This window comes from Rhincodon typus, chromosome 29 (genome assembly GCF_021869965.1).
Source record: "Rhincodon typus isolate 14 chromosome 29, sRhiTyp1.1, whole genome shotgun sequence".
Lineage (NCBI taxonomy): Eukaryota > Metazoa > Chordata > Chondrichthyes > Orectolobiformes > Rhincodontidae > Rhincodon > Rhincodon typus.
Window position 1 is genome coordinate 32,701,929 of NC_063360.1, and position 7,644 is coordinate 32,709,572.

General features: G+C 43.3%; 1 long non-coding RNA gene across 3 annotated transcripts in view; it reads left to right on the plus strand.

The window, feature by feature from the left end:
- The window catches only part of LOC125486456, a 32,667-nt gene extending 26,224 nt beyond the window's left edge, over positions 1 to 6,443 (plus strand). For 2 of the 3 annotated variants that reach the window (XR_007265113.1, XR_007265115.1), the window contains 2 exons: positions 2,305 to 2,432; positions 5,357 to 6,443. This is a non-coding gene — a long non-coding RNA (uncharacterized LOC125486456). The remainder of the gene's footprint in view (positions 1 to 2,304; positions 2,433 to 5,356) is intronic. The other variant, XR_007265114.1, reaches the window with a different exon arrangement.
- The last annotated feature ends 1,201 nt before the right edge of the window (positions 6,444 to 7,644 follow it).

A 7,644-nucleotide genomic window follows, 5' to 3' on the forward strand; every position in this document is an offset into this window, starting at 1 on the left:
TTCAGTGGCATTAATTGAAAAATAGGTATTGACAAGAGGAGATGGAGGCATAATTTTCATGTAATTGGATTGATAATCCAGAGGCTGGGACTAAACCTCTGACTTCAAATACCATCATGTGGAATATAAATACAGTTGATAAATTGGGAAATGAGGACCTGTAACTACTACTATGAAACTGGTGTAAAAAATTTTACCCTTTTACAGATGTGGGGGTCATTGGCTAAATTGATATTTATTCCCCATCCCCAATCGCTCTCGGACAATGGGCTAAATGACCAACTTCTGCCCCTATGTCCTATGAAACTGAATGGCTTGCTGGCTGTTTTAGAGCACAGTAAGAGTCAACAACACAACTGTAGATCTAGAGTCCCATGCCATTCTGGCTCTGTCTAGTTAATAATTTTCCTTCTCTAAAACCCAAATAGGTTTTCACAACAATTGATAGTTTCATGATCAGCATTACCAAGACTGACTTTCAATTCCTAATTTTATTAATTGAATTTAAATTCCATCAGCTCCCATTTTGTGATTTGAACCCATGCCCCAGTGTATTAGCCTGGTCTTCTGCATTACTATAGCAGTGACACCACTATTGTCGAGTTCTGATGAAGGGTCCCAACCCGAAACATTGACGTTGCTGCTCCTCTTATGCTGTCTGACCTGCTGTGTGCCTCCACCTCCACATTTTATCGACCATTGTAGAACCATCTGGTTCACTAGTATCCTTTTTTGAGGACAAAAATCTGCTATTCCTTACTGGTGTGGCCTACATGTGACTCCAATCGCCCACCAATGTGGTCGACTCTTAACTGCCCTCTGACATGGCATTCAGCTCAAGGGAAGGGCAACGAATGCTGGTCTTGCTAATGATGCCCACACCCCATCAAAAAATTAAGATGACAAAAGGATACTGGAGAAAATTTATAACTGCCTTGGATTCTTCAACACCCACTTAAGGACAACAGGCAGGGCCCTGGTGTAGCATCTCACCTGATGGCTGCACCTCTGCAGCACTCCCTCAGTACAGCATCCCAGCAGAACATTGTTGTAAGAGATGTCTGCAGCTGGTGCATTGTTATATTGTACCTTGCCTATGATAGAGTTCACCATTTAAGGACTGATACAAGACATAGGTTAGCCTGGTATCTCTTAGGAAATACTTAAGTTACATGGTTGTTAGCTGTTGAGGTAAGATTAGCACATTAACTAGCTCCTGTGAGAGGCTGTTACTAATAACCTGGTGGACAGCGCTACATTTGTATCTTGGTTAATCATCTCCAGATCAACTGCTGTATACAATGGGCATCAACCTACGTTATGTGCTCAAGTCTCATGCATAGGATTTTCTGACTGCACAGAGGGGAGCACGCACAATGTTGTAGAAACATGGAGGGAAAGCCTGACCAAAATGTGCTGTGCAGCAGTTGTCACAACTGAAGGGAAATGGTAGCAAAGTAATTCTGGAAAATGTGTAGAGTAACAACTCATCTCAAAACGTACTTGTGCAATTCCTGCAAATATTCCCTATGGATGCATATAATCTTTCTGCATGGGATTCTCCGGATGAGCTTAGCCAGGTAAAGAAAACATAACATGAGAAATAGGAGCAGCAGTAGGCCATCTGGCCCATCGAGCCTGCTCCACCTGTCAATAAGATCATCGCTGATCTTTTTGTGGATCAGCTCCATTTACCCACTTGCTGACCATAACCCTTAATTCCTTTAATATTCAAATATCTATCTATCTTTGCCTTTAAAACATTCAATGAGGTAGCCTCAACTGTTTCACTGGGCAGGGAATTCCACAGATTCACAACCCTTTGGGTGAAGAAGTTCCTCCTCAACTCAGTCCTAAATCTGTTCCCCTTTAGTTTGAGGCTATACCGCTTGTCCTAGTTTCACCTGCTAGTGGAAACAACCTCCCTGCTTCTATCTTATGTGTTCCCTGTAAAATTTTATATGTTTCTATAAGATTGCCCCATAATTCTTCTAAATTCCAATGGATATAGTACCAATCTACTCAATCTCTCTTCATAAAGCAACCTTCTCAATTCCGAATCAACCTAGTGAACCTCCTCTGCACCCCAAGCCCAGAAATCCTGGGATCAGGTCTTAGCTGCTCCAGCAATCTATCACAACATTTCTGAACAGGTTGATTTTGAAAATATCTGTACAAAAGCAATTATTGCAGATGCTGAAAAATGTGAAAAGAAAATTCTGGAAACGTTCAACAGATCTGACAGCATCTGTGGAGAGAGGAAAGCATAATTTCTACATTATCTCTGTTTTTCTTTCTCAGCAGATGCTGCCTGACTTGAGTTTCATGTGTTTAGAAAGCTTGGGTCTAAAGTCAAATTGGCACCATCAGAACCCAGACCGTGCCAGATTTCAGATTCTGCCACATTTTTGGACTGCCAGCAGGTGGAACAGGTAACTGTGTCAGGAGGATAGGGAGGGTTTGTCAGGGTAGGACAAAACAAATCCCCCAGCACCTTAGTGACATCGTGTGTACGACTCTCAGGTTCCATCCTCTCCGGGACCATGCTGGAAATGGACTCTCTTTACTCCTGCATTTACCCTGCTCTCGGAGAGGTGCCCGAGATTTCACAAGAGAAAAATGTCTTGGTTTTCAAACAGTTTACAGAGAAGTGGAAGTTTGGATTTAGCACCTTCAACACTTGTAAGGCTGCTCTCAGGAGTGCTATCCAATATAAAAAGTAATGGAAGCAGTGGGTGGGGCAGCTAGTTTGCACTGCAGATTGACATTGACCACATGGATTCAACTCCCGCACTAGCTGAGGTCACCATGAAGCCTTCCTTAGCCTTGTTCTGAATCTCCACCAGTCCTCGCTCTTGCCCTTGCGCTCTTCCTACCCCACCTTTGGGACTATAGTGGGTTTCCAATTATAAGATGACCCTGAGCCTACTAGAGAAACTTTAGGACAGGCAACAAAAGGTGGTTTTAGGTAGCAAGTGAGGTGGAGGGTTTAGGAGGGGAATGGCACAGCTCAGGGCCCAAGCAGTGAAAAGCACAGCTATTATCAGTAGTCTACTCCGGCTTGTTGCCTACAACTCTGCCTTCAACACCATTATCCCCTCCTGACTGATGTCAAAACTGCATGACCTTGGTCTCGGCTCTGCCCTGTGCAACTGGACCCTCAGCTTTCTGACCCACAGACCACAATCAGTGAGGATAGGTAACTGCATCTCCTCCACAATAACACTCAACACTGGAGCCCCCCAAGGATGTGTCCTCAGCCCCCTACTGTACACCCACAACTGTGTTGCCAAATTTTGAATGAACGCCATCTACAAGTTCACTGACAATACCTCTGAAGTGGGACGGATATCTAACAACAACGAGTCAAACTACAGGAGGGAGATAGAGGGCTTGGTGATGTGGTGCAATGAAAACAACCTCTCTGTCAACGTCAGCAAAACTAAAAAACTAATAATTGACTTCAGAAAGAAAGGAGGAGAACATGCCCCCATCTACATCAAGGGAACTGAGGTTGCAAGGGTGAAGAGCATCAAGTTCCTAGGACTGATGATAACCGACAACCTGTCCTGAACTTCCCACATAGATGTGATGGTCAAGAAGGCACAACAACGCCTCTTCTTCCTCAGACGGCTCAGGAAATTTGGCGTGTCCATAAGGTCCCTCACCAACTTCTACAGATACACCATTGAAAGCATACTGTCCACGTGCGAAACAGCCTGGTATGGCAACTGCTCTGTCCAGGACTGTGAGAAACTACAGAAGGTAGTGTGCACAACCTAGACCATCACAGAAGCTAATCTTCCATCCATGGACTCCATTTACATGACTCACTGCTGCAGAAAGGCTGCCAACATCATCAAAGACACATTACACCTCCTACAACCTCTTCCGTCAGGCAGAAGATACAGAAGCCTGAACACATGCACGAGCAGGTTCAGGAACAGCTTCTTCCCAGCCATTATCGGAGTGATGAATGGAGTCTCTAGCCTCAAATAATGCTGATCTTGCTAACGTCGATCTCGCCTAGCGCATGCCCTGTGCAGTGTAACCTGTATGCCTCTTAAGTTTTTTTGATCTGTACATCTTTTGCATACTGTGATCTACCTGTACCGCTCGGAATCAAAGCTTTTCACTATAGTGCAGACAGAGGCCATTCAGTTCATCAAGTCTGTACTGACCCTTTGAAAAGCATCCCACCCAGACCCAGCCCCTTTTCCCGTAATCCCACAATAACAATGTCTAATCCACCTAGCCTGCACATCTTTGGACTGTGGGAGGAAACTGGAACACCCGGAGGAAACCCACGCAGACACAGGGAGAACGTGCAAACTCCACCCAAACCATGTGATAAACCTTGAACGTGTCACATCAGGGCAGAGTGCAGATCTCCCAGACAGTTATCGGAGATATGAAGGATGAGAATGATAAAAGGCATTGCCAGTGTCAGTCAGGAGGGTCCCAAGTTTTAATCCTTGGCCTCTGCAGTTAGTTATGTCAGGCACAGTGGCTAGCAGCTGCTCTAAGAGAGTGAATATGAGCCCACGAGTGCTGTGCCTGATTGCTATTTGGTGCCCCCTGCTGGCAAATGTCTATACTCCATCTGGGAAAGGCCAAACTTTTTTCTAACATGGCCAGCATTTGGGGCAGAGATACTGGGAGCAAAGATGATAACAAAATGTGTAGAAAGCAAAAATAAAAAAAAAAGCGTGGGGGAATTGGTAAACAAAGATCCAAATGAATTAACAACAGAATTAAAGCAGAACTTTTTCCGTAGAGATAGATGAGGTTCATTTGAGTAAATACAATATCCAAACAAGCATAATAGACTAAGATAATAAGGTGTAGAGCTGGATGAACACAGCAGGCCAAGCAGCATCAGAGGAGCAGGAAGGCTGATGTTTCGGGCCTAGACCCTTCTTCAGAATGGACTGTTGTGATTTTGTAAGATGAGTATAAGATCCTGAGGGTACTTGACTGGGTGGATGTCAAAGGGATGGTTACTCTTGTGGGAGATTCTAGAACTAAAAATAAATGGGCACCCATTTAAAATAGTGAGGGAAGAATTCTTGTGAGGCAGGGAGTCTTTGGAGTTCTCTTTCTCAAAGGCAGTGGGTCCAGAATCTTTCAGTATGCTTAAGGCAGAGGTAGATTGATGACCAAGGGAATAAAAGGTTGAGGGATAAGCAGGCAAGTAGAGTTGAGATTAAAATCAGATGAGTCACAAGTTAATTGAATGGCAGAGCAGGTTCGAAGAACTGAATGGCCTACCATTGTTCTATTGTTATATAAAGCTGTGACTGCAATTAATCATATCAATCTCTGTCTCACTCTCTGCCCTTTTTTTATTTTACAGATTCTGTTCCATTCAAGGAAGTCTGATTGTCATCAGTTGAAAATTATAGGACTCTCTCTCTGCTGCATGATGAATGCTAGCCTACACCCCTCTTGCTGTGATTGTAGGGGTTCCTGGCATCGTGATTTAATGATTAAATAAAAGTGAAAAATCACATTGCCAGGGATTACCACACAGTTGCAGGCACATTCCAGCTCACTCACTAACTTCCATTAATCATCATCATGCTGGGCGTGTTTCAGGAATAGCAAAATGTCCCAAAGTCCTTCAGGGAAGTGTCACCAAACAAAATTTGAATTTGAGATATCATTTGTCGCATATAATAGGCCTCAGGTAAAGATGACTTTTTTTCATTCGTTCACAGGATGAGGGCATCACTGGTCAGGCCAGCATTTATTGCCCATCCCTAATTGCCCAGAGGGCAATTATGAGTCAACCACATTGCTGTGGGTCTGGAGTCACATGTAGGCCAGACCAGGCAAGGATTCTTTCCCTAAAGGACATTAGTGAACCAGAGCTGGGTTTTTCCCAACAACCAGCAAATTCCACCAGCTGCTGTGCAGTATTCAAACCCAGATCCCCAGAATATTACTTGGATCTCTGGATTAAAATCCAGCGATAATGCCACTAGGCCATTGCCTCCATATTTTAGGGAAGGAGAGTTGCTAAGCTTGTGAGAGAGAGAGAGATAAAGCAATGGAAAGGTTTTTGGAGGGGGAAAGGGTTAGATCCCTACAGTATGGAAACAGGCCTGTTGGCCTGTGTTACTGAGAACTCTGACAACAAGGATATTACACTTGAAGAGTAATGCCTTCCCGTTATATAAGTCACAGGAGCTGAGATCATTAGCTTCTTGTTGTTGTCATCCAACACCCAGCAGGGACCAAGCATTATTTTTACTTTTTGTTTGAAAGATATAGACAAATCCACTTCTGTAACCAAGTGAAAGTCAGGTCAATATTTCTGAAAGGAGATCAAGTCACCCCACAGCTCATCTTCATTCTGGTTTTGTGAAAAGTTAACAACTTTCAGATTTAGTTTTCTAATTTCAAATATACTTTATTCATAAATCATCTGTTAGTACATACAACGGTTCTAAATCAGTTCTGTACAGTCGTTGCAGAGAAAAGAGTCAAATATTGGAATTTTGTATTTCTCAGAGCTTCTCTACAGTTGCAGAAACAAAGGCATTTTCTCCATATGCAGGAAGCTTATATTTTATATTTATTTATATTCATTTTAAGGCAATGAGAGGTTCTGACAACTGAACAGACCTTCATTGTACTTTGGCAGAAAGACCCTAGATGGTGGTCTTTCCCCACTCCACCTTAGTGACAATGCCCCAAGCTTTAGTGTGTCCCTCAGCACGTAGTCCTGGACCTTGGAATGTGCCAGTCTGTTGCACTATATATGAGCCCTTGCTAACACCTAAATATGTTCCTGGTGTGAGCCATTTTCAAACTCATTTTATAATAGACTTATTCCTGTGACAACAACATGAAGTAAATTCCGAAGCTATATTACGCCAACCTTGTTGTTTCCTCCTATGCAGCCTGACCTTATCTGATTCTGATTGTGTCAGATTCTGTGGTGTCAAGTCTCTCTCGTGCAGATGACTAGAGAGAGAATGGGCATTGCGAGTATGTGAGTTTGATTTCACTCTTGCTTTAGCTGAGCATCCCTTCCTTGCTTTTGTGGGTATTTTAAAATTCGTTTGTGGGATGAGGGCAATGCTGGTTAGACCAGCATTTATTGCCTAGCCCTAATTGACCAGATAGCAGTGAATCATCAACCACATTGCTGTGGATCTGGAGGCACATGTAGGCTAGACCAGGTAAGGGTGGCAGCTTCCTTCCCTGAAGGATATTAGTGAACCAGATGGGTTTTTCGACAATCGACAGTGATAATCATTTTGTGTTTCTTCAATTTGTCTTCCAAACTCCAAAGAAGGTTCTTCTCAGACTGGTCCAGAACTTAGCTATTTGGAGAGCAGTTGCCTTTAATGAAATCCTGTTCACAGTGGCTAAGTTCAGGTTCTCTGAAGTAAACGCTCACTCACTAACTTCGATCAATCATCATCATGCTGGGCGTGTTTCAGGAATAGCAAAATGTCCCAAAGTCCTTCAGGGAAGTGTCACCAAACAAAATTTGAATTTGAGATATAATTTGTCACATATAATAGGCCCCAGGTAAAGATGACTTTTTTTCATTCGTTCATGGGATGAGGGCATCACTGGTCAGGCCAGCATTTATTGCCCATCCCTAATTGCCCAGAGGGCAATTATGAG